The sequence below is a fragment of the Amborella trichopoda genome, chromosome 5 (assembly GCF_054954075.1).
Source record: "Amborella trichopoda isolate Santa Cruz 75 chromosome 5, AtrichopodaSantaCruz75HAP2 v2.0, whole genome shotgun sequence".
Taxonomy (NCBI): Eukaryota; Viridiplantae; Streptophyta; class Magnoliopsida; order Amborellales; family Amborellaceae; genus Amborella; species Amborella trichopoda.
In genome coordinates this window covers 35,598,503-35,626,489 of record NC_142340.1, presented here as the reverse complement: position 1 = coordinate 35,626,489, position 27,987 = coordinate 35,598,503, and the positions used below count along the sequence as shown (strand labels likewise).

At 36.0% G+C, this 27,987-nt stretch overlaps 2 long non-coding RNA genes across 14 annotated transcripts; both read right to left on the bottom strand.

The window, feature by feature from the left end:
* Nucleotide 1: 1 nt before the first annotated feature.
* Nucleotides 2-23,195, bottom strand: LOC110008370 (uncharacterized). Of its 13 annotated transcripts, none has more exons than XR_016055383.1 (7): nucleotides 22,535-23,193; nucleotides 21,653-22,439; nucleotides 20,077-20,578; nucleotides 19,650-19,981; nucleotides 19,191-19,327; nucleotides 14,468-17,623; nucleotides 2-235 (listed from the first exon to the last, which is right to left on the bottom strand). It is a non-coding gene; the product is annotated as an uncharacterized LOC110008370 (long non-coding RNA). The 13 variants fall into 13 exon arrangements; XR_016055384.1 differs by having other exon boundaries at nucleotides 19,239-19,327; XR_016055385.1 differs by having other exon boundaries at nucleotides 14,468-19,327; nucleotides 19,667-19,981.
* Nucleotides 23,196-26,804: 3,609 nt separating this feature from the next.
* Nucleotides 26,805-27,771, bottom strand: LOC148782069 (uncharacterized). The gene is made up of 2 exons (XR_016055388.1): nucleotides 27,416-27,771; nucleotides 26,805-27,047 (listed from the first exon to the last, which is right to left on the bottom strand). It is a non-coding gene; the product is annotated as an uncharacterized LOC148782069 (long non-coding RNA).
* Nucleotides 27,772-27,987: the final 216 nt, after the last annotated feature.

Below are 27,987 nucleotides of genomic sequence, written 5' to 3'. Positions count from 1 at the left end.
ATGTTCAAGCAAACCATTTATAAGAATCTGGCAGCTTAAAGTCCTAGAAATGCAGAGATTCATCATATCCAACAGAAACAAAAACGCCATAAGGCAACAACATGATGTTCGAGCAAACAATTTATAAGAATCTGGTAGCTTAAAGTTTTAGAAAGGCACAGATGCATCATAACCAACAGAAACCAAAACGCCATCAGGTGGGAACATGATGTTCCAACAACCCATTTATAAGAATCTGCACATGAAAAAGAAATATTTAATCAGATTCCCAACAAATTTCACAAACACAATTCGTGTTCAGATTGACATGTACATACATAATACTCATACACACAAACACGCAAAAGGACACACCCATATCGTAAATTTTTCCTTAATTAGATGTAGATATTTGCAATGCATTCTAGATGATGCCTCTTCCTTATATAGATGTGAGTCATGGGTTCTGAGTTATGGGTAGTTGCGTAGCAGTTGTAGACACCTATATATGGCCATCATGTAATGAGATATGTGCAACCTGCGGATGCAACGAGTATATGTAATTTTACGTAACTTGTGACATAATATATATGTGGAAAAAGTCTTGAGTTTGTGATTTTCTCCAAAAGAGAGTGCGTTCGTGCGTTTAAAAATAACACTCAGTGGTAACAGAGCTTATGCAAAAAACATTCAACAAAATGTCCATAAAACTTCAACACAAACTGCGCAGCAGGGATGAGTAAGCTTGGACTCATACAAGTCACATCCAAACTGAACCGAATTGAGTTACAAGACATTAGAATGACCGAATTGGCCATAATCTGGTAGGTCGAAGAGGACTTTAAGTCGAGAGAGATCACCAATATTTCTAATGATGCTATCTAATTCAACAAAATATTTTTGGAAAAGTGGATGGCCTTCTGCGGCCTTCTCAGCAGGTACCCGAGCATCATCAAACAAAAATACAGTCTCAACCATGACAATTAGCAAGATAGCAAAAACAAACTCCCAAAAAATGAAGCAGCTTAAAGTATTAAGCTTAAAATATTATAAAGGCACAGATGCATCATATCCAACCGAAACCAAAACGCCATATAGCTAGAACATGAAGTTCAAGCAAAGCATTTATAAGAATCTGGTAGCTTACAGTCTTAGAAAGGCACAGATTCATCACATCCAACTGAAACGAAAATTCCATAAGGCAACAACATTATGTTCTAGCAAAAAATTAATAAGATTTTGGTAGCTTAAAGACTTAGAAAGGCACAGATGCATCATAACCAACAGGAACCAAAATGACATCAGGTGAGAACATGATTTTCCAACAAACCATTTATAAGAATCTGCACAAGAGAGAGAAAACATTTAATCAGATTCTCAACAAATTTCACAAACACAATTCAGACTGACGTGTACGTACATAATACTCATACACACAAACATGCAAAAGGACACACCCATATAGTAAGTTTTTCCTTTTATAGATGTAGATATTTGTAATGCATTCTAGCATGTGCCTTTTCCTTATATAGATGTGAGTCACGGGTTGTGAGTTATGAGTAGTTGCATAACAGTTGTAGACACCTATATATGGGCATCCTGTAATGAGATATGTGCAACCTGCGGATGCAACCAGTATATGTAATTGTACATAACCTATGACATGATATATATGTGGAAAAAGCCTTGAGTTCGTGATTATCTCTAAAGGCGAGTGAGTCCGTGATTTTAAAAATCACACTCTGTGGTAACAAAGCCTTATCCAAAAAAATTTCAACAAAATGTCCATAAAACATCAACACAAACAGCGCAGCAGGGGAGAGTAAGCTTGGAATCATCCAAGTCACATCCAAATTGAAGTGAAGTGAGCTACAAGACATTAGCATGACCAAATTGGCAATAATCTGGTAGGTCGAAGAGGACTTTAAGTTGAGAGAGATCACCAACATTTCTAATGATTCTATCTAATTCAACAAAATATTTTTGGAAAAGTGGATGGCCTTTGGCGGCCTTCTCAGCAGGTACCCAAGCATCATCAAACAAAAATATTGTCTCAACCATGAGAATTGGCAAGAAGAATGCAAGAACAAACTCCCAAAAAATCAAGTAGCTTAAAGTATTTAGTTTAAAATATTAGAAAGGCACAGATGCATCATATCCAACCGAAACCAAAACGCCATATAGCTAGAACATGAAGTTCAAGCAAACCATTTATAAGAATCTGGTAGCTTACAGTTCTAGATAGGCACAGATTTATCGTATCCAACTGAAACCAAAATTCCATAAGGCAACAACATTATGTTCTAGCAAAAAATTTATAAGATTTTGGTAGCTTAAAGACTTAGAAAGGCACAGATGCATCATAACCAACAGGAACCAAAATGACAACAGGTGAGAAAATGATTTTCCAACAAACCATTTATAAGAATCTGCACATGAGAAAGAAAACATTTAATCAGATTCTCAACAAATTTCACAAGCACAATTCGTGTTCAAATTGACGTGTACGTACATAATACTCATACACACAAACACGCAAAAGGACACACCCATATAGTAAGTTTTTCCTTATGTAGATGTAGATATAGATATTTGCAATGCTTTCTAGCAGATGCCTTTTGGTTTACTAAGAACAATAGAAATATTAGGTATGGATCCTCATGCAATCGAAATAATCATGCAAAAAAAAGAAAAAGAACAACAAAAGAAAGAAATCATATTCCAAGAGTTTAAAAAGAAAGACATACCTGTGTTTCTTTTACAAGTTCTACATCATGAAGATAAATGGAGAAAGAATACTAAACTGCTTTTTTCTGAAAATTAATATCCAAGACATTCTTCGATTCAATTACAAATCTACTGGAAATCATTTTGTTTACTAGAATGTCACTTAGTAGAAAATGCAAGTTCTAATCACTAATTAAGAACGATGAGCTTTGCCACTTGTTTAGTTTTTCAATTTTGTTTTTAAGCAACTCTAAACATGCTGAACAATAAAAGCCTATCTTAGCATATTTAGTTGATGGTCAAAGCTCAAAAGAGAGTACAGTCTAATTGGTTATCTCTATACTCTGGAAAGACTGACAAGCCTCTCAATGACCGGTCCTTTGTTACGCTACCCTTTGAGTACTACCTTTTGGCTTATTAATCAGTCAATTCAATTTTACGCTATGCACTCCTATCAGCTAGATCAAGGAAGGACATGCTATCATATCAGTTCGCTCAAGTAAAAAGGCTATTTGTCTTAAACGTTGGCTGAGGATAGAGAGTGGTGGCAGAGGGAGTAGCAAGGAAGATACTACTTGGAGCGGTAACAAGAAGTCTTCCTAAGAGGAGGAACTATTTTTAGTATGGCGAGGGCAATGGAAGGACGAGCTCTTTTGCCAGAGCCATAAGGAAAAAACCTAATGGTCTTTACTTCCCGTCGCTTCTGCATGTGGTGCAATGGACAAAGAGAAGTAGAATCGAGAGAGGTGTGATTGATGAAGCATATTCTCATGCATGGCTGGTGAAACTGAATGTGATCGCAAGCCTCATTTCAGTTCACAGAAACTACGAGTGTAACGGGTCAACTTCGGTCCCTCACGTAAGCTCGATTGGCCTTCGCTTCAAGAACTCCTGTGACCGGGATTTGAAGAATCAGTCGCTTAGGTCGCCTTCATATATAGAATGTCAATTGAGCTTACTCGAAAGACAAATTTTTGTTGCCATTATGCATGCATCCTTCGATATAAATTGGCCTGATATTCAAAATGGTGTCGTACACAATATCTGACTTTAATTGTAGTCATTATATGCCACCACAAACGTTATCCCGACATCAATCCCGACATCAATCCTACAATGCTTCTTGGTTTCTTTAGTTTGTATTACGACCAACAAAACAAAATGGAGACCCGTGGTGGATGATTTCAAACCATTAGTCAGTTGTGGTTTCCTACAGTAGTTACTAGAAAATATGTTCTGATTATTGGAAAAGTTGTGGGTTATTTCCCTCAAGCTTGCAAGTGAGTTGAATTTCAAGGTCTCATTTCCTGTTATGTTCTTGTTCTTAACAGTTAGTTCACTTGGGTGAAAACGATGTCACACAACAAAAGCAACCATGAGACTCACTGAATCAAGTCAATTTGATGCAGAGACTATATAAACAGAAAAACTGGATTACAAACTGAATGTCCATCTCTCGGATCGAATACTTTTTTCATTCTGTTTTCCCCTTCTGACTACTGCTCTCATGCTCTTGTTATCACATAACTTAGTGATGTCTGCAACCTATTGCTGGACTTCGATTACGAGAACCAAAGCATAGTGATATCTACAACCTAATGTTACAGTTTAATTACAATGATGAAACTGAGATGCACAAATCATTAAGCATCATTGAAGAACTCTTCTGGACCTGCCAAGTAGGATGGGGCGTCCTTCCAAGGACAAAGAAACCTGGGAAAAAGGAAAAGTTAGGAAGAGAGAAGGGCGTGTGATTTTAAAAGGCAAGGTACAAGTACTCAATTTCGGCTCAAGACTCATGGCCCTACCTGAGCTGAATAACTCCGTAGAGCCCGAGTGAACTTGGCCGTGTAGTGTACAAGCCTATGGCTAAATAGAAACCCATGCTAAGCCAGGATTGGGAGGGTCTTTCCTCATCCTCTCTCTCCCAACTTAACTACAAGAATAAGTTTACGACCTCAACACTCTGAAATTTCCCTCCACTTTGCATGGAAAAAATTTGATTCAAATCATCATCATGTCAGTGTGTTGATTCTATTAGCCTTTCCATAATACCTATCAAATCAAGTATTAATCACATGTGATGCGGATGTGAACTATGAACAATATAAATGAAATTTGGACACCTTGTGCCACAAATTTCACAGCCTTATCCTTCAAATTAGAAACAGGAAGTTTTTTAAGAGTGTTTTAGGTGTTAAAATTTAAACCATTTTGGGCTAAAACTAATAATTTGTGTGACTTTGAGTTTGTCCTATACTTGGTGACAGCAAGAGTACTGAACAGGTATCAGCATGTTTATTCTTTAGAGATATATATTATAGTGTCACTCTAGGCCTTAGGAAGCCTTCTCAGCAGGTACCCAAGCATCATCAAACAAAAATACAGTCTACTGCATCATCAAACAAAATGCCATGAGACAAGAACATGATGTTCAAGCAAACCATTTATAAGAATCTGGTAGCTTTATGCGTTCAAAAGGCACAGATGCATCATATCCAACTAAAGCCAAAATGCCATAAGGTAACAACATGATGTTTTAGCAAACAATTTATAAGAACCTGATAGCTTACAGTCTTACAAAGGCACAAATGCATCATAACCAACCGAAAGAAAAACACCATAATGCAAGAACATGATGTTCTAAAAAACCATTTTTAAGAATCTGCATGTGAGAAAGAAAGTATTTCATCATATTCTCAACAAAGTTCACAAACACAACATGTTTTGAGGTTGACATGTACATACAAAGTACTCACACACACACAAACACCCAAATGGACACATACATATAGAGTAATGTCTTTGTTATATAGATGAACGTACTAGCAATGCATTCTTGGAGATGTCCTTTGCTTTAATAGGAACAATGGAAATATTTAAATACGGACCTTATGTAGTAGAAATAATCATGCAACAAAAAATAACCAAAAAAAAAAAAAAAAAAAGAAAGAAAGGAAGAAAGAACAACAAAAGAATGAAATCATATTCTAGGATTTTAAAAATAAAAATATACCTTCGTTTCTTTTTCAAGTTCTACATCATGCAGATAGATGGAGAAAGAATACTGAACTTTTTTTTTTTTTTTTTCTTAAATTAATATCCAAGACATTTTTCTATGTAATTACAAGTCAGCAGGAAATTGTTGGAAATCACTTTGTCTATTAGAATGTGGTTTAGTAGATATTACAAGTTCTAATCACTAATTAACGACCATGCGCTTTGCACTTTGTTTATTTTTTTAAGTTTTTTTTTAAGCAACTCTATACCTGCGGAACAATAAAAGTCTATCTTAACACTTTCAACTTCCATGAATCAGAACATTCAGCTCCTTGTATCACAATTACTATTTCGTAGGCCGTCTCAGAAATTGTAAGCTAAGCACTATAACACCAATGCCTGTTTCTCATGTTTTGCCGATGGATTTTATTGACAAACACCACTAAATGCAAGAACTTTGGTTCTAGAAATTTTAGAGCACGAGGTCACCTGCATCTATAGAATGTCAATTGAACATACACCAAAGACACTTTTTGCCGCCATTTTGCATACATCCTTGGATTTGAAGTGGCCTGGTCATCAAAATGGTGTCGTACATAATATCCGACTTTAATGGAAGTCATCATTGTCAATTGAACATACACCAAAGACACTTTTTGCCGCCATTTTGCATACATCCTTGGATTTGAAGTGGCCTGGTCATCAAAATGGTGTCGTACATAATATCCGACTTTAATGGAAGTCATCATTTGCCACGACGAACATTGTCCAGACATCAATCCGACAATGCTCTTTTTTTTCTTCAGTTTGTACCATGACCTCAAAAACAGGATGCAGACCCTTGGATGATTTCAAACCTTTAGTCAGTTGCTGTTTCCTAAGCTAGTTACTAGAGAATATGTTCTGATTATTGGATAAGTTGTTGGTTATTCCCTTCAAGCTTTCAAGTGAATTAAATTTCAAGGTCTCTTTTCCCGTTATGTTCCTGTTGTTAGCAGTTAGGTCACATGGGTGAAAAACATGTCACACAACAAAAGTATCTATGAGACTCACTGAATCAAGTCAATTTGATCCAGAGACCATATAAACAGAAAAACTGGATCACAAACTAAATGTCCATATCTTCGTTTTTTTAGCCCTTCTGACAACTACTCTCATGCTGTTGTTATCACATAACTTAGTGATGTCTGCAACCTACTACTGGAGTTCGATTATAAGAGCGAAAGATTAGTGACATCGACAACCTAATGCTAGACTTTAATTACAAGAATCAAACTGAGGTGCACAAATTATTGAGCAACATTGGAGAACTCTTATGAACCGGCCTTGTAGAATAGGGTGTCTTTCGAAGGACAAAGAAAGCTCGGAAAGGAAAAGTCAGTTAGAGAGAAGGGCGTGTGATTTTAGACGGCAAGGTACTAGTACTCCATTTGGGCTAAGGACTCATGGCCCTACCTGAGCCGTATAACTCTGTAGAGCCCGAGTGAACTTGGTCGATGAGAGCATGAGCCTAAGAAAGGCTAAATTTAAACCCATGCTAAGACAGGATTGGGAGAGTGTTTCCTCATCCTCTCTCTCCCAACCTAATTACAAGAATGGGTTTAGGATCTAAACACTCTGAAATTTCCCTCCACTTTGCATGGATAAGATTTGATTCAAATCATCATCAAGTCAGTGTATTGACTGTATTTGCAATTCCATAACCCCTACCAAATCAAATGTCAATCACATGCGCTGAGTTGGTGAACTAAGAACAATATAGAGGAAATTTGGACACTTTGTGCCACAAATTTCACAGCCTTATCCTTCAATTTAGAAATAAGAAGTTCTTTCAAAAGTGTTTGAGAGTTTAAAATGTAAACCATTTTGCGCTCGAACGAGTAATTTGTGTTACTTGTGTTTGCCTTGTAATTGGTGACAGTAAGAGTACTGAACAAGTATCAGCATGTTTATTCCTTAGAGATATATATTATAGTGTCACTCAAGAAATATAAATTGTAGTGTCACTATCTATGAGATTCTAGATATTCCTATAGAGGTGAATTCTCAAGGGATGTAGATATTATGCTGCTGTACTTTAGAGAGAGAGAGAGAGAGAGAAAGAGAGATACACAAGATTGTGTAGTGGGCATATGTGAAAGAAATTTGTTGCGGAAAAAATTTCTAAATATAGAATAACAAAATCTTTGGCACAAATGAATAAATAGGAAGATGTAATGAATAAAAAAAATTTCCACTATTGCATTAGAATTAGTAAACAAAACTGAAGTACAATCAACTAATATGGTCCTAGCCTCCTATAATAACCGCCACTCATTTCTTGAGAATCTTATCTTGATAGTCTACAAGGTTCTAACTGCTATTGACTAGTCTTCTAGTAGGTGTTTTGTTGGAGAGGAGGTGGAAGGCTGCAGAATAGTAGAGAAGTGAGAAAGTCAGTGAGAGAGATCTAGAGATAGAAATAACATTTGGCGGTGGAGGACAAATTAATATTATAACATACCCCATTAATTTTTCACTCTCTTTCCAAGTAGTATTCCTAGGAGACAAAATGTTTCAGTTTCTAGTAGCTTTGTCAAAATGTCTGCTACTTATTCTTTTGATTTGTAAACATCATTATTCTATAGATATTCTCGAATGGAATGAAATCTTATATCTATATCTTTGCTCCTTCCATAAATTACTGGACTTTTTGACAATGCTATTGCTAATTTGTTGTGGAGTTTGATCATTGATGGGCCATCTTTTGGTACTAGCAAATTTGTTAGCACATTCCATAGCCAAATAGCATGACATACACATGAAGTTGCTGAAACATATTAGGCATTACATGTGGACAGAGCAACAATTGGTTGCTTCTTTGAACACTAAGTAAATGTTGTATTTCCAATATGAAACACAAAACCTATTGTACTTTTGCTATCATATTGGTCACCTCTCTAATCTATATTACAATAACCAGCAATCTTGAGTTTATTTGAATGAGAATAGAACAATTCATAATCCAGTGTGCCCAGCGAAGAATTCTTTTGGCTGATGTCAAGTAAGTTTTATAAGGGGATTCTAAATAACGACTGATTAAGCCCACTCAACACCAAATATCTAGTTGAGTAAATGTCAGGTAGCGCAAGCTTCCAACCAAGCTTTTAAAATAAGTGTCATCCACTCTAGAATCATCGTATCTTTCATTCATCATGCATTGTACTAGGGTAATTACCGATTTACAATTTTCCATTTTAAAATTTTTGAAATTTTACAACCTTTTGCCCCTTTTCACCTGACGTTTTTCCAATACACCGGCTCTATGACCTCTTTATTGTGCTTTGTATGGTATTACACCAAGTACACAAATTTCATTCATGTTTATGTAAGTGGAGATTGAGCATATCTGAGTCTGTAATTAAAATTTGTAATATTCCAGTATATGTTTTGTGAGGCTTATTTTCATGTTGTTGGATCTTATGTCATGGTAATGTAATTTGGTGTAACACACAATTTCCCAAAGTCATATAAACTGGGAACTATCTTAGGACCAACTCAAAGTGTTATTTATTTTTTTTTTAGCGATTTTATGCCTCGAAATGAGAGACTTACAGCCATATGTGTGGATGAAAATTGTGTAATTAAGGAGAACTTTTTGGTTGTATTATGGAGAATTTTTTGTGTCCACACCTTGCGCTCGTCCTCCATACCCTCCGTCAGAGGATGTATCATGAGCTCGTCATTGACATTATGTTTCAGCTTACAAAGTATAGAGCCCCTAGCTGATTATAATTCACATGCAAGCTTATATGGCTCAACAAACATGTAAATTTGCCCCATATTATGTGCCAAGGATTGATCAACTCAATGACGCAATTGACAGAACTTTCAATAAAGGGATTGAAAGTAGTCTAGGGTAAAAACTAGTCATCAAGTTTTGTTGTCATTTCAGCCGATTTACTAATCGTACTAGCACCTCTTCTCGTCCGAATAAGCTAATAGTATTGTTAACAAAAAGAATGTTCCATTTTAAGTTTTGTGGCAAAAATTTGAGGCATTTAGTTATCCTAGAGACCCTTCAAGTGAAAAAAGGATTGTAAAGAGGCCATCTGTTCACAATACAGCTAGGGATTGAGCTACATTCAATGTTCAGAATACTTACTTTTACGCTTTTATCCCTTCAAGATCTCTAGCAAAGCCATCGATACTCTAAACACTATCGCTTGGCCTAATTTGCTCAGAGCAAACTTGTAGAAAGCCGTAACACTAGAAACCACGTTAGGGAGCACGCTATCCCGGTAATGGCTATTTCTCCTTAAGATGAGTACATACAACCTGAGAACTTCCCAAGGAAATGCCGAAGACTTCTACTCAACCAGATAACCTAAATAAATATTAAAGCCCTCTAAGGTTGCTCTAAACGTTGGCCAAATTATCGTAATGATATCCTAATCATTCTCTTTAAAGCCTCAAAGACCAACATTACAAAATCGGAGACCAAATATGATATTCTATATTTATGAAATTTTATGCACACCAATTACAGCATCTGAGGGGCGCAACTATCGTAATTTGATAGCACTCCTTTGTACCCTTAAACAAGAAGTGATCGGGCTTCTATATTGATGAAATTTTACTCTCTTTTGCCCCCTTTTCACCCGACGATTTTCCAATACACCGACCATATGATCTCTTTAATCTGCTTCCTATGGTACGTTTATGTTTATGTAAGTGGAGATTGAGCATATATGAGTCTGTAATTCAAACTTGTATTATTCAAGTATATGTTTTGTGAGGCTTATGTTTATGTTGTTGGATCTTATGTCATGGATATGTAATTTATTGTTAAACACAATTTTCCAGTGTCATACAGATTGGGAACTCTCTTAGGACCAACTCAAACCGTTATTTGTTTTACTTTGACTGATTTTTTGTGAGGAAATGAGAGATTTGCAGCCATATGTGCAGATGAAAATTTTGTAATTAAGGAGCACTTTTGGGTTGTATTGTAGAGAATTTTTGGTTTCCACACCTTGTGCTCGTCCTCTATACCCTCCTTCAGAAAGTGTATCTTGAGCTCGTCATTGGCATTACGTTTCAGCTCACAAAAGTATATAGCCACTACCTGATTATAATTCTCATGCAAGCATACATGGCTCAACAAACATGTAAAATTGTTCCACATTATGTGCCATGGATTAATCAAATCAAAGACACGATTGACAGAACTTTCAGTAGTGGAACTGAATGTAGTCTAGGGTAGGAACTAGTCAACAAGTTTGGTTGTCATTTCGGAAGATTTACTAATCATACCAGCACCTATGCTCGTCCGAATAGGCTGATAGGGTTGTCAATGAAAAGAATATTCCATTTTGAGTTTGGTGGCAAAAATTTGAAGCATTTAGTTATCCTAGAGACTCTTCAATTGACAAAATAATTGTAAAGAAGCCATCCGATCACAATACCGCTTGGGATTAAGCTACATTTAAAGTCCAGAATACTTACTGGTACGCTTTTATCCCTTTAAGATCTCTAGCAAAGCCATCAATACTCTAATAACTATCCCTTGGCCAAATTTTATCTTAGCGAAATTATTGAAACCCACAGCACTTGTAACCACATTAGGGAGCACACTATCCTGGTAATGGCCAATTCACCTTAAGAGGAGTACATACAACCCTGGAAATTCCTAAAAAAACTATGGAAATGCCCAAGACTTCAACTCTACCAGATAACCTAAATAAATCCTAAAGCCCACTATGATTGCTCTGAATGTAATTCCAGACTAAATTATCATAGTGATACCCTAATCACTCTCTTTACAGCCTCAATGACCAACATTATGAAATCAGAGGCCAAATCTAAAATTCTATATTTATGAAATTTTCTGCATACCAATTACAGCATCTGAGGGAGGCAACTATCGTCTTGAGATAGCACTCCTTTGTACCCAATAACAAGAAGGGATCAAGCTTCTATATTAGTGAAATTTTACTAAATTTTACCCCTTTTTGACCAGATGATTTTCCAATACACCGGCTATATGATCTCTTGAATCTGCTTCCTATGCTATGACACCAAGTACACACATTTCGTTCATGTTTATGTAAGTGGAGATTGAGCATATCTGAGTCTGTAATTCAAATTTGTATACTCAAGAATATGTTTAAAGAGGCTTATGTTTATTTTATTGGATCTTATGCCATGGAGATGTAATTTGATGTTAGACACAATTTTGCAGTGTCATATAGAGTAGGAACTATCTTACGACCAACTCAAAGTGTTATTTTGTTTTATTTCGAGTTATTTTTTATGAGAAAATGAGTGAATTGCAGCCATATGTGTGGATGAAAATTGTGTAATTAAGGAGCAGTTTTGAGTTGTATTGTGGAAAATTTTTTGTTTGCAAACCTTGCGCTCGTCCTCTATACCCTCCGTCAAAGTGTGTTTCATGAACTCTCCATTGGCATTACGGTTCCGCTCACAAAAGTATAGATCCATTAGATTATTACAATGCTCATGCAAGCTTACATGGCTAAAAAAACATAAAATTTGTTTATGTGCCAAGGATTCATCAACTCAATGATGCAATTGACAAAACCTTCAGTAGAGGGACTGAAAGTAGTCTAGGGTAAGAACTAATCTTGATATTTCATTGTCATTTCGGCGGATTTACTTATCGTACTCTCACCACTGATAGTCCGAATAGGCCTATAGTGTTGTCAACAAGTAGAATGTTTCATTTTGAGTTTGGTGGAAAAAATTTGAGGCATTTAGTTATTCTAGAAACCCTTCAATTGAGAAAAGGATTGTAATGAACCCATCCGATCAAAATACAACTTGGGATTGAGCTACATTGAAATTCAAGAATACTTACATTTATGCTTTTATCCCTTCAAGATCTCTAGCAAAGCCATAGATATATAATAACTATCCCTTGGCCTAATTATATCTTTGGGAAATTGTACAAACCCGCAATACTTGAAACAACATTACGGAGCACATTATCTCGGTAATGCCCAATGCACCTCAAGAGGAGTACATACAACCTGGGAACTTCCTACAAAAACCATGGCAATGCGCAAGACTTCAACTTACCCAGACAACCTAAATAAACTTAAATCCCTCTAAGATAGCCCTGAGCGGAATTCCAGACCAAATTATCGTAATGATAGTCCTAATCACTCTCTGTAAAGCCTCAATGACTAACATTAAGATATGAAAGGCCAAATTAGATATTTTATATTTCTGAAATTTTATGCACACCAATTATAGCATCGGAGGGGTCAACTATCGTCTTGTGATAGCACTCCTTAGTATCCAAAAACAAGAAGAGGTCAAGCTTCTATATTTATGAAATTTTACTATCATTTGCCCCTTTTTCACTCAACGATTTTCCAATAGACCGGCTATATGATCTCTTTAATCTGCTTCCTATTGTAGTACACACATTTCATTCTTGTTTATGTAAGTGGAGATTGTGCATATCAGAGTTTGTAATTAAAATTTGTATGATTCAAGTATATGTTTTTTGAGGCTTATGTTTATGTTGTTGGATCTTTTGCCATGGTGATGTAATTTAGTGTTAGACACATTTTCCTAGTGTCATATAGAGTGGGAACTATCTTAGGACCAACTTAATGTGCTATTTGTTTTATTTTGAGTGATTTTTTGTGAGGAAATGAGAGGTTTGCAGCCATATGTGTGGATGAAAATTGTGTAATTAAGGAGTAGGGTTGTATTGTGGAAAATTTTTGGTTTCCAAACCTTGCGCTCGTTCTCTATATCCTCCATCAGAGGGTGTACCATGAGCTCGACTTTGACATTACATTTCACCTGAAAAAATTATCGAGCCATTGGCTGATTGTAATTCTCATGCAAGCTTATATGTCTCAACAAACATGTAAAGTTGTTCCATATTATGTGCCATGTATTGATCAACTCAATGATGGAATTGACAGAACTATCAGTAGAGGGACTGAAAATGGTGTAGGGAAGGAACTAATCATCAAGTTTGCTTGTCATTTCTACCGATTTAGTAATTGTACCAGTAGCTCTTCCTTCTGAATAGGCCCAAAGAATGTTCCGTTTGAGTTTGGTGGAAAAACTTTGAGGCGTCTAATTATCCTAAAGACCCTTCAATTTAGAAAAGTATTGTAGAGAAGCCTTCCAATGACAATATAGCTTGGGATTGAGCTGCATTGAAAAGTCCATAATACTTACTTTTATGCTTTTATCCCTTCAAGTTCTCTAGCAAAGCCATCAATTTTCTAATAACTATCCCTTGGCCGAATTTTATCTTAAGGAAATTGTAGAAACCCGCAACACTTGAAACCACATTAGGGAGCACGCTATCCCAGTAATGACCAATACACCTTAAGAGGAGTACAAACAACCCGGGGACTTCATAAAAATACCATGAAAATGCCCAAGACTTCAACTCAGCCAGATAACCTAAATAAACCTTAAAGCCCTCTAAGATTGTTCTAAATGTAATTCCAGACCAAATTATCGTAATCAAGTCCTAATCACTCTCTTTAAAGCCTCAATTACCAACATTATGGAATGCGAGACCAAATCAGGTGATTTTTGCACCATCTTTGTCCTACACCTTACTAAAGTCAGAGAAGGGTAAGAAGTTTTATACGCCTAAAACAAAGAGAAAAGCAAAGGTCCCCGTTAAACTAAGGATTTTGTATCTATGAGGAAGTAGCAATTCTTACATTCAAAAAAAATAAAAATAAAAAAAATAAAAAGCAAAGTAAGTAGCAATTCTCACATCTCTGACCGAATTAATAGCCTAGCCATGAAAACACCGCGTTGATAATCAGCACGGCCACCACAGCTGGCACCATCCACTTTGCAGGGAGCAGGCTGGGCACAAAAACCAGATAGGCCCCGATCAAGATCGCCATACCAATGCAAATCTTGCGCTTTACCAGTAGAATGGTCCTTCTGTTGTAAGGACCACGGATTATCATACACATGGCTGCCCCGGAGTAGAGGATACATCCAAAGTTGGAAAGGAGAAAAACAGCCTTAGCATACTGGTTTTCTATCTGCCACGACAAACCAGAAAACGCAAAGGACCCAGTAAACAAGCCGATGAGAAAGGTCTTAGCAGTTTCGAACTCCCTTTTTAGTTCCTCCATGTCGTCAATGTTGACTTCAGCTGTCAAGGAAAGGAATGCAAACAAGCTCCTCACAAAGGTCCAAGAATCACCAAACCACCTTTTTAGGGTTTCCACCCTGTTGATGATGATTGTGCAATCCAGCTGCGAGCTAATGCTGGTGCGATTTTCAGATGTTGAGGAAGACAAGGAAAGGGATGGAGTGAATGGAAGTGTGGAATCTGTACCAAAACTCTCGTTTATTTCAACGATCGTCTGACCCACAAGCTGCTGCGAGCTAGTGCCCAAACTCTCGTTTATTTCACCGATCGTGTGATCAACAGGCTGCAGCGAGCTACTGCTGGTGCGACGTTCAGACGAGGAAAGGGATGTAGTATCAAACCTCGTTTTTAGGGTTCGCACTATGTTGCCCATGTTTACTGCCAATGATCCACAGGCTAGGATGCTGCAAGCTAGTGCTGGTGCGCTCTGTAGATGGGTAGGGGACGCTCACCGCCTCTAACCCTAATCCTCCTTTTTCTTTTTACTCTCTCCCTCACTCCCCATGTGGGATGGTAACAGTGAATAAGGGTTTATATTATATATAACATAGTTTTTTCTTCATTTTCTTTTAAGAAAAAAGAGATCATTTTTTTAAAAAAAAAAGATATTTTTAAAAAATAAAAAGCGCATTTTTTCTTTTAAAAAAAAAGATCATTTTCTTTTTAAAAAAAAGATAAAAAAAAAAAAAAACTCATGTTTTTTTTTAAAAAAAAAAATTGATCTTTTTCTTTAAAAACAAGAGTTGGTCAGATCGATATTTTTAACACTATTTTAATATTATTTACATTATGGTAAAGAGTATAAAAGATTTTGTTCATTGATATTCACTTTTATATTTTCTTATCTTTTCAGAAAATTTTAAAATTACCCCTAGGCACATAACGACTCGTTAAAATCTATTTTTTTTATTAATTTTCAAGTTCATTTGAGTGTGTTTTTGTTTTATTTTACATATTTTAGTAGCTTTTTTTTGTATCTTTTTTTTTTTTTTTTAACATTTTTTTAATCTTTCAGGACTTGTCCGATTAGAGCGGTTGAATCAGCAGGTTTACTGGTTAGGCTGGTTAAATCGTTTCTAGGCCCATGTCCTTTAACCGTTCTGGTTCGATTTTACGAACACTGATACATACCACACCCAATATCTATTACGTAAATAAAACGTGTTACATAATAAAATATATTATGTTCCATAAATATAAATTGTGTATAATAAAAATATATTAATAATTTAAATATAAATGTATAATACTTAAAATGTAATATACTATACAACATAGTGAATTTATAGTCATTTTATTAACATATATTTGTATTACATATAATACATAATATAGTTTATTTTAAATTTATTTTATTAACATATATTAAAATTATATATAATATTGTCAATATATATATATATATATATATATATATGTGTATATATATATATATATATATATATATGAATGAATATATATATATAGGAAAAGATAGGATTACCACTAGCTCATATGAATATATAAGTCCAACATCCCAAATTGAATATGGGCCGATCTGACGATCACGGATATCCAGTAATGTTTGAATTTTAGTTTGTTTTTCTACAAATCCAAATCACTTAAAATTTTGGCGTGGGTTCCTCAAAAATAGGTGAATCTTCTAAAAATATCAAAAAAATATTTGATATGAAATACATTCACGAAATACCCCAGAAAATGTTCAGGGGGTATTTTGGTCATTTTATTTTATGGGAATAATTTTTGTTTATATTTTCATTAGGTGAGCCTTGAGGAGAAGAACACATAATTAAAATTTCAAGTGATTTGGATATGTAAAAAAAAAAAAATTCAAGTACTATTGGACATCTGTGTTCGTCAGATCGGTTCAGATTCAATCTGGGCCATTGGGCTCATTTGTTCCTATGAGCTAGTGGGCTAATCCCATATTTTCCCTATATATATATATATATATATATATATATATATATATATATATATATATATATATATATATATATATTTATATATATAACTCTGTTGCTCTTAAAATTGGAGATAATTTCTCTTTTTAAAACATTATTTGTTACTTATATATCTAGAATATTATATGATTTCGCTCGATAAAATTTTAAGATATTTTGTCTCAAATTTAATTTGAAATATTTTCTCTTATGAGAGTTTTGTTTTTAGATAGTTTCTCTCTCTAAAATTATATATAACTTTTTGATCTAAAACTTTAAGATACTTCCTTTTTTAAAAAGTTAAATGTGACATACTTGTCTTTAATTCATAGCAGTGTTTTGCGGGAATTGATTATACTTTATAAAGTGGGTGTCTCGTAACTGGGAAATCTAGCTGAAAATCAATTTAGGACGGTAAAGGCAATGACATGAATGTGTTTACTTTTTGCTTCAAATGAGGAAAATAATTTCTAGAGGAAATACTTTTTCGTCTCAAAATTTTGACCCAAACACCGAAAATGAGCCATCACCCCAGAAAAATACTTTTGAAAATGCATTTCAAAATATCCAAGCGGCTCATAAGTTGATTGCTAATGCTAAGAATACAAAAGACCATGTGAGTGTGAAATAAAACTTTGTGGTATTTAAGTTTAGGGAATCTTAGAAATTATTATCCAGGACTCTTTCGAGAAATGCTTGCCTAACATAAATTATTACAAAACCAAGTAGGGCTGTTAATGGTCTGCGCCGCGCCTCGAGCCTCCGGAGGGGGCTGACTTCAAGTCTGTATTTTGCTTCAGACTAGGCTGGCCCGGCAAGCCTGAAACATATTGTGACCCTGTCAAATGAAGCTTGGCCTGGCCTTTTTTTTCTTTTTATTAATAAATCTTCACTCTTCAAATTTCATTTTATTTTGTAGTATGCAGAAAAAAAAAAGATAAAGTAAATTGACAATAAAATATATTTTAAAAAATTTAAAGCCCATTTTCTCATCTCTAAAAACCTAATCTTTATTTATCTCATTAAAAGTGCCTTCTTTTTCTCTAAAATCCACCCTCTCTCTAAAAATCTAATATCCTATTCTTTCTCTAAAATTCATTCTCTCTAAAAATCCAACCTCTCAGTCTAAAAACCCAATTTCTCTTTTCTCTTTAAAAACCATTCTCTCTTTCTATACAAACCTAATCTCTCTTTCTCTCTCTAAAGCTCATTCAAACTCAATCTATCTTTTTCTCTCTAAAGGTATTTTAGCTTCTTTTTTTTTTGACTTACTGCCAAGAGATATAACAGAAAAGGAAAAAAAAGGGAGACTTCTTAATGGGCCGACCCTGGCCTGGACCAGCCAGATTGAGTCTTAACGGGTTGGACCAAGCCCGTCTTTTCATGTACGATTCCCAGGCCGTTCCTTTCCATTCATCCTTTGAAAGCAACCCTGCAATAGCTTCCCGGTTGAAGAATCATGGTGAGCTATGAAAACTTTTCAAGCAACCCTGCAATAGCTTCCCGGTTGCAACCCTGCAATAGCTGCGGTTGAAGAATCATGGTGAGCTCATGTACGATTCCCAAGCCGTTCCTTACCATTCATCTTTTGCAAGCAACCCTGCAATAGCTTCTCGGTTGAAGAATCATGGTGAGCTATAAAAATTTTTCAAGCAACGCTGCAATAGCTTCCCGGTTGAACAATCATGGTGAGCTATAAAAGCTTCCTGGTTGAAGAATCATGGTGAGCTATAAAAACTTTGCAGTTTGCTGTGTATGGATATTATTGGGTCGACGAGTCGAAGTAGGGCACCGATTCTCGCATAATACACGAAACCGCCTGTGTCTAAAGACATCACTCGCGCAGCATCACGTGTACACGTGCGACAAAATCACGTGGCACATATTACATATAGGGGTACCTCTATGATTCCGCACGTATGCTTCACATCATATTATATAGCTATTTATATAGCAAAGTTGAATATCCATCTTTCAATGTGGGATAATTCCCAAACATCATTAAATAAAAATCGAATTAAAATATATTCTATTAATAGGCAACATAACATCACAACTGGCATCGAGGTGTGATGCTTGTATTCAAGTAGCAGAAACCAGTGAACATAAAACACAAAACATAGCTAATACTATGAGTTTCAACCGCATTTAAACTTCAAGAACTCAAAATAACAATATTATAGTCATATGTACATAATTATGAAGCAACGAACTTATCTTCTCGTTTGCATGAACTCACAACACAAAAAACAATAAAGACGGTGGTCTTAAAGCAAATAATAAGCCTCCTTTTGCAAACTGAAAGATCATCATTAGGCATGCATCATGCACAAAAAGAATATTGTTAAAGGAACGCATTAATTACAGACATGCAACCCACTAGTTACCTTAAATGAAGGCAATTATTCACTTTGACCTTGAATATAGAGAAATACCATAAATGCTTTAGCCGAGATTGGGGAGAGCAGATAAAATAGCCACATCATATTTGCAGGAAGCACAACTAAAGCCTCACAGAGGATCCCTATAAGAAAAGACCGTTACAAAATTTTTTATGAAACCATTTTATTAAGGGAATGTATACAATGATACCACTTAACTTTTGGTGTAGGTAGGTCACAATTATTTATAACCATCTAATGTAAAATCTGATAGATTGGATGCGTTATAAAGTTTGAAAAAAATATATTTTGAACTATGATTTTGGTCAATTAAATAAATACAGCCACCGAATTTCACATCCAATGGTCACGATTGATTGTGACCCCTTGTACTGAAGATAAATAGTTTCATTGTATACTTTCCTTTTATTTAAAAAGCAAGGAAGAAGAAATAAAGATGCCAACCTACTATAGGAGCTCACACTAGTTTCACTAATCCCTCGTTGCCCACCCAAATTATTGGCCAGCTTTACATGCATGTTACTTTGCTTCGGGCCGTTTGGTGCAGCACAATAATACATAATGGCTCAGCTAACATTGCACCTTAAATCAGCCTTCTTCACGATTTGGGGAGAACGCTGCAAGAAGCTTTTGCCGGTATCAGAGAAAAGGCTAGTGGAGTTGCACTTCCTGCGCACCATCCAAACTCACCCGATGGCGGCATCCTCAATGATTCCATTATAGAGAATATGTTCCTTCTTCGTATTTCCAACTAACAAGAAATTATTCGGCCATAGCTGAAAGATATACGATATTTCATTAAATTTGCATTTGGGCGCTACTACTATGCGTGCCCGTCGCATACCTTAAAAAGAGTTATTCGAATTGGTACCGTTTTTTTGTAATCCAGTCAGGGAGGGAATATTGTAGCCACTTCGCATTTTCAACCTGCGACCTTCGCTCTAACGAATAGGCCCAGTCCAACAAAATTGGGTTGGCGTCGAAGCCGTATTAGTCTCGAGACCTTTCTTTTCTGAGTCGGAGCAGATTATGCAAGAGTGTGAAATTGGGACTTGCTCAACAAGATTGGGTTAGCGTCCAAGCCGTATGGGTTTCATCAAGACCTTTCTTTTCTGAGTCGAAGCAGATTTATTCAAGAATGAGAAGTTTTAGCAAACGAACACTTCAGTGGGTTCATCTCCAGGCCTCCATCAGATGGTGAAGTTAGTGCTTATGGGCTACTTTTCCTTACAGTTTCCCAAACACGTCCTCCGTTTGATGTACCAACCCATTGTCAATCTTCCTTCCGTTTCCCGTATAAAATATTCGTTCCTCTAATACCAACAACTCAGGACCCCGTAAACTCCGTTCCTTACGCGTTCGGTGGACATATTCTTTGCACCATTTATGAACATGTCAACCATACATGAAGACGCCAGCCGGCCATAATTGTTCAATTTAAATATTAAACAAGAAATACGACGGGAAATAATAATTCATTATCATTAGTAAATGAATCAAATACTAATTTTCTATAATCCTAGCTAGGTAGGTAACCTAGAAAAGGGAATATAAACATCTTCAAGTAAAATTTTTTCATTGTTTGATTGGGATGGGATAGGCATAAACATAGAGCAAGAATGAAATCACACGCCATTGCAGGTTCTAAAGAAATAAAATGCTGCAAAACAACATCATTTGAAATAAAATATTGAAATAATCTAAAATAAATTACTTCCCAAACGCCATGCCTTATGCCCAATACTCGGAGTAGGACCCTTGATAGGAACAAATTGATTTGAATGACATCCCTTGTTTGAAGAGCCTCATATTTCTCGGAAGAGACTCCCTATTTTCATTGATTGTAGGAATATATAGACTTATCTTTTATGACAAATTGCAGATGAAAAAATAAAGAAATAAATCACAGAGTCCTAAATTCTAGTCAAACTTACCATTAAATACAAGATATTGTACCTACTCTTCTCATATTTAGTAATTACAATACACAGCTTCAATATTAACCAGATATACAATATAAATTTTCTTTTCACAATCCCTTAAACTCAAGATGCTATGAAAGAGATAAGTTAGAGTTTAAATACTAAGTTATGAAAAGGAGCGGTTGGATTCTTCAAGTTCTTTTGGTGCATACTCAGATTACTTGATACACAAGTACCGAGGAAATATAATACAAGGCTGGCTCAAGCAATTAGAGATGAGCAGGCCTCAGGAATAGACGGCCATATCAGAGTAGGCACTATCAATTAGAGAAAAATTCCAGACAAAGAAGTCGAGACAACTGAGATAATAGAATGACAAGACAAAAAACAATAAAGACGAAAGTCTTAAAGCAAATAATAAGCCTACTTTTGCAAACTGAAAGATCATCATTAGGCATGCATCATGCACAAAAAGAATATTGTTAAAGGAACGCATTAATTACAGACATGCAACCCACTAATTACCTTAAATGAAGGCAATTATTCACTGTGACCTTGAATATAGAGAAATACCATAAATGCTTTAGCCGAGATTGGGGAGAGCAGATAAAATAGCCACATCATACTTGTACGAAGCACAACTAAAGCCTCACAGAGGATCCCTATAAGAGAAGACCGTTACAAAATTCTGAAACCATTTTATTTAAGGGATCGTATACAAATGATACCACTTAACCTTTCATGTAGGTAGGTCACAATTACTTACAACTATCTAATATAAAATCTGATAGAATGGATGTGTTATAAAGTTCGAAAAAATTTATTTTGAACTATGATCTTAGTCAATTAAATAAATGCAGCTACCGAATTTCACATCCAATGGTCAAGATTAATTGTGACCCCTTATACCGAAGATAAATAGTTTCATTATATATTTTCCTTTTATTTAAAAAGCAAGGAAGAAGAAATAAAGATGCCAACCTACTATAGGAGCTCACACTAGTTTCACTAATCCCTCGTTGCCCACCCAACTTAATTGCCAGCTTTACATGCATGTTACGTTGTTTCGGGCCGCTTGGTGCAGCATGATAATACATAATGGATCAGCTAACATTGCACCTTAAATCAGCCTTCTTCACGATTTGGGGAGAACGCTGCAAGAAGCTTTTGCCGGTATCAGAGAAAGGGCTGGTGGAGTTGCACTTCATGCGCACCATCCAAACTCACCTGATGGCGGCATCCTCATTGATTCCATTCTAGAGAATATGTTCCTTCTTCATATTTCCAACTAACAAGAAATTATTCGGCATAGCTGAAAAATATATGATATTTCATTAAATTTGCATTTGGGCGCTACTACTATGTGTGCCCATCGCATACCTTAAAAAAAGTAATTCGAATTGGTACCGTTTTTTTGTAATCCAATCAGGGAGGGAATATTGTAGCCATTCCGCATTTTCAACCTGTGACCTTCGCTCTAACTAATAGGCCCAGTCCAATTGGGACTAGCTCAACAAGATTGGGTTAGCTTCGAAGCCGTATTCGTCTCAAGACCTTTCTTTTCTGAGCCGGGGCAGATTATGCAAGAGTGTGAAATTGGGACTTGCTCAACAAGATTGGGTTAGCATCCAAGCCGTATCGGTTTTATCAATACCTTTCTTTTTTGAGTCGAGGCAGATTATTCAAGAATGTGAAATTTTAGCAAACAAACACTTCAGTGGGTTCATCTCCAGGCCTCCATCAGTTGGTGAAGTTAGTGCTTATGGGCTCCTTTTCGTTACAGTTTCCCAAACATGTCCTTCGTTTGATGTACCAACCCATTGTTATTCTTCCTTCCGTTTCCCGTATAAAATATCCGTTCCTCTAATACCAACTACTCAGGACCCCGTAAACTCCGTTCATTACGCGTTCGGTGGACATATTCTTTGCACCATTTATGAACACGTCAACCATACATGAAGACGCCAGCCGGCCATAGTTGTTCAACTTAAATATTAAACAAGAAATACGACGGGAAATAATTATTCATTATCATTAGTAAATCAATCAAATGCTAATTTTCTATAATCCTAGCTAGGTAGGAAACCTTGAAAAGGGAATACAAACATTTTCAAGTAAAATTTTTTCATTGTTTGATTGGGATGGGATAGGTATAAACATAGAGCAAGACCGATATCACACGCCATTGCAGGTTCTAAAGAAATAAAATTCTGCAAAACGACATCATTTGAAATAAAATATTGAAATAATCTAAAATAAATTACTTCCCAAACGCCATGCCAGACGCCCAGCAATCGGAGTCGGACCCTTGATAGGAACAAGTTGATTTGAGTGACATCCCTTGTGTGAAGAGTCTCATATTTTTCGGATGAGACTCCCTGTTTTCATTGATCATACGAATATATAGACTTATCTTTTATGGACAAATTGCAGATGAAAAAATAAAGAAATAAATCACAGAGACGTAAATTCTTGTCAAACTTACCATAAAATACATGATATTGTACCTACTCTTCTCATATTTAGTAATTACAATACACACCTTCATTATTAACCGGATATACAATATATATTTTCTTTTCACAATCCCTCAAACTCAAGATGCTTTGAAAGAGAGCAATTAGAGTTTGAATACTGAGTTATGGAAAGGAGCGGTTGGATTCTTCAAGTTCTTTTGGCGCATACTCAGATTACTTGATCAACAAGCACCGAGGAATAACAATACAGGGCTGGCTCAAGCAATTAGAGATGAGCAGGCGTTAGGAATAGACTACCATATTAGAGTAGGGTCACTCAATTAGAGAAACATTCTAGACAAAAAAGTCGAGACAACTGAGATAATAGAATGACACTTGTAAGAGCAAACAAAACTCAATGTGGTTCCAAGATGGATTCAGCAGCTCATAGACCATAATAGACATGATTAAGTAGCAGAACAAACAAACTCGATTATACAAATAAGAGCTGAAAACGTCAAGATGAATTGAGAAAACCTAATACTTTTTTTCTTCTTTTTTGTAAAAAGTTTTAGAGTTTTTTTTTTTTTTTTACGACAAGTTTCGTATGATCAAAGTACAAGATCGTATGATATAGTAACAGACTCGATCTTTCATGATGCTTATGTTTATGTTGGTAAAATTTATGTCATGGTGACGTAATTTAGTATTAGACTCAATCTCGAAGTGTCATAGAGTAGGAACTATCTTAAGACCAATTTGAAGTGCTTCTTTCATGTAGTTTGGAGTGATTGTATGTGAGGAAATGAAAGATTTGCAGGCAAATAGGTTGCAGGAAATTGTGTAATTAAGGAGTAATTTTGGGTTGTATTAATGATAATTTTAGTTTCCACCCCTTGAACTCATGCTCTATACGCTCCATCCGAGATTGTATCATGAGGTCTTCATGGACATTACATTTGAACGCATTAGAGCACTCTAATATTACCCACATTACAACTTATGCAGCACAACAACTTGTCATATTGCTCCACATAATGGATCATGGAAAAATCAACCCATCCACGCAATTGGCAGAACTTTCAGTAAAGGGACTGAGAATAGTTTAAAGGCAGAAACTTATCATCACGTCCTATTATCCGTTTCGCCAATGTATAAATCGTACTACCACATGTTCTGTTCCAAATAGGCAAAGATATGCTCGAACTACACTATTTTTAAAGCATCAAATTTTATACTTAAAGATGAAAATATATTTTAAAGTTATCACAAAGATTCCCAATATTTAAACCACATTTATGGACGCTATATAAAGGCGGGCTTTACTTTGCTTGTTTAGATTTTGAGCTCTATGAAAACCGCACCCTTTATCAAGTGTTGATGTGGTTATCAAGTTGTCGTAACTCTTAAGGCTATGGCCGAATAATGCGACCTTAGCTGGTGTCAATGCCGATGTGGGCCAAGCCATAAAACTTCCTCTCTGAAAACAAGACACAACCTTTTTTTCTCTCTCCCCCAAAACAGGCCAAAAGCCTTGCAAATCCTCTCTTTCTCCCAAATCAGGCAAAAAGCCGGATAGAAGAGCACTGTGATAGCGTAAATGCCGCCCTCTACCATACGAAAGGTAACCGGTTTAACCTCAGGGGACCTTCCGTATGGTAGAGCGCTGCATCTACGCTAGGTGGATTTTCTCAGTTTTATTTACTGTCAGGTCCCTGCGGAGGTGGTGGCCTTGCTCGTGATCACAGCGGTGCCTACACGAGTAGGCTATTAATTGGGACTGTCAGGTATGAGTCCCTATTTCCTTTTCGACTGACAAAATCCTAGTCTGAACATTCAATTCGCGGTTGGGACTGCCAGGTATGAGTCCCTATTTCCTTTTCGATTGACAAAACCCTAGTCTGGACATTGAATTTGCGGTCAATCGAAAATGTTATTTATTAAATTGGATATCTAGAAGGCTTTTTTGAATTGATCGATCTCTTAGATGGCTGAATTACTTGATTTTTTTGCCTCAAAACTTTAAGGGAGCATTATTTTTGGTGGCAACAATATCAGCCTATTTGGAACAGAACATGTGGTAGTAAAGCACTGTGATAGCGTAAAACAGGGCCTCTTTGGACAAAACAGTTGACAACTTTGTGTAGAGAAATTGGACTAGTCTGATGAACCTCAATGAATTTCTGGTGAAAGCCATTAGTTCAACCGGTCAGTTGATGACAGGCAAAGAAATAACCAATGATAGAGATTGGTATGAGAAGCAATATCCAGATTAACCAAGCATAAAATCTACTCATTAGATGGTACTGAGTATACCAATGGGCAGGTTAAATGAAAAATCCAATAAACTCACTTGGTGAACCAAAGTAAAAAAAGAAAAAGACCAAAAAAATGAGATCTTCATAGTCCCAAATCAATAGCTTATTTAATTGCCTGATGGTAGAACTTGAAGGTGTTTTCCATATAATCCCTTCACACACATGCCACACACACATGCATGCACGCACATATGCTTGCACACATTCACAAAAGATCTGCATGTACCGGTATATGTTTTTGTCCGCATGTGTTTGCATTTGTATACATATGTAGCGCTTTTTCAGCAAGAGACTATTGGAAATTGGCCAGATGGATCTCATTTCCAGCCAGGAAAACACTCCACTCAAAAAACTGGTGCTAACCATTATCAGTGTTCACCAAAAAGAAGAAGAAAAAGAAGAAAAGGAACTCGAAGTAGTAGGGTAGTAATTACCCAAAACGGAAAAAAAAAAACCAGTAGGGTAGTAGCAGTACCATATGATGATGTAATTACATAAGATGCATGTGAGTATATGTAGGAAAATGATAATATACATCTACATGTTTGTACATGAATGCATTTAACCAAAAGTAATGGAAATAGTATCTAAATTTGAGTATATAAGGGAATTTGTAAGCACATGAACGTGCCTATGTTATCTACGTACCCAAAAATATGAGTATGTGAAGTTTGATGCCTTTTTTGATTGTCCAATGCACATCTACTACTTCAGAGGGACCAACTTGCACACACCATGATGCAACATAGATTTCACAGAATTATTGAAAGCTAGGAAAGAAATATTATAGAGCTATCAATGATTTGTGCAAATAGAAGCCTACAAATTCTAACATATGTATTCTATCAAAACCACAATCTATTTAGAAACAGTCTGTGTGGATACCATAAAGAAAAGCCATAATGCATCTAACTCATACTCAAATCTTAGCATTTACCAAAAAAATTACAAATACATATCACATTCCGATATTATCTTGCTTCTCATGTCACCATGTCCGAAGAATCAAATTATACACTCCCAAAAATATTAAAAGATGTTACAATTAAAGAGAAGTCCACCAAAAATTAGAGTTAGCTGCAGTTATATGATAATTCAGGTTCAATATCTCTATTTTGTTGACGACTGCATTACCAATCAAAAGATCTGCAAAAGATGAGAGAAATGAAAAAACAGATTCACCCAAAATAAATTATGTTATCCATTAATTCTTCCAAATACCACTGCAAAAATGTAACTACCCTCCATTTTCATGTAAAAATGGTTATTTAAATCATGCGATTCCAAATTAAATGTTTCTAAATCAAACCCACGGCATATTATTTGGTAACATCTAGAACATGCTATGAGGCCATAAAAAAATGAGGAAGAAAACCTAGTTTGAAAAACAAAGGAAGGAATGCTAAAGATACTCAATTATTAAATTTCCCAATCTCCCACAAGTTCACGACGCATACGGATTTAGAGCAAAAACGAAAGCCCACATCATAATTCTCTGAATATTCATCACATACCCAAAAAAGCCAGGAAAGACATGATTGACTGGGAGTTCTTTAGTAGCTAAGACGTGGCACGCATTTTGGTACATCCTCCTCCTTGCGATTTGGCTTTCCCTCTCTTCACTAGAACCTCCATGAAGAAGCTTTCTTCTATCTAAAGTGTCTGGGAAGTTTGCAAAGAGAATGTGCGTAGCAGCACAAAGAGAGTGAGGGACCTTCACAAAGCAGTAGAGAGGGCGACGGGAGAGAGGGGACCTTCGCAGAGCAGTAGAGAGGCCGAACAAGAGAGAAGAAAGGTTAGCAGAGCAGGGGAGGGTAGAAGAAAGGTTAGCAGAGCAGGGGAGGGTAGAAGGTGAAATATGGGAAGGTTTGAAGCTTTTGAGTCTTAGCGCGTTGGGTTTTGTTCACAGATCTGAACCGTTTGCTGGTGAAATATCCGATTTAATTTCAATGGACGATCGATGGTAGTGTGGCAAAATTACTGTTACTTTTTCCTATAGGCGTTCGGAAGACTTTTCCTAAACCTTCTTGCTTTGGTTCTTACCCCTTTTATTTTCTCTATGAGAAGGCTAGTAGTGCAACGGTCT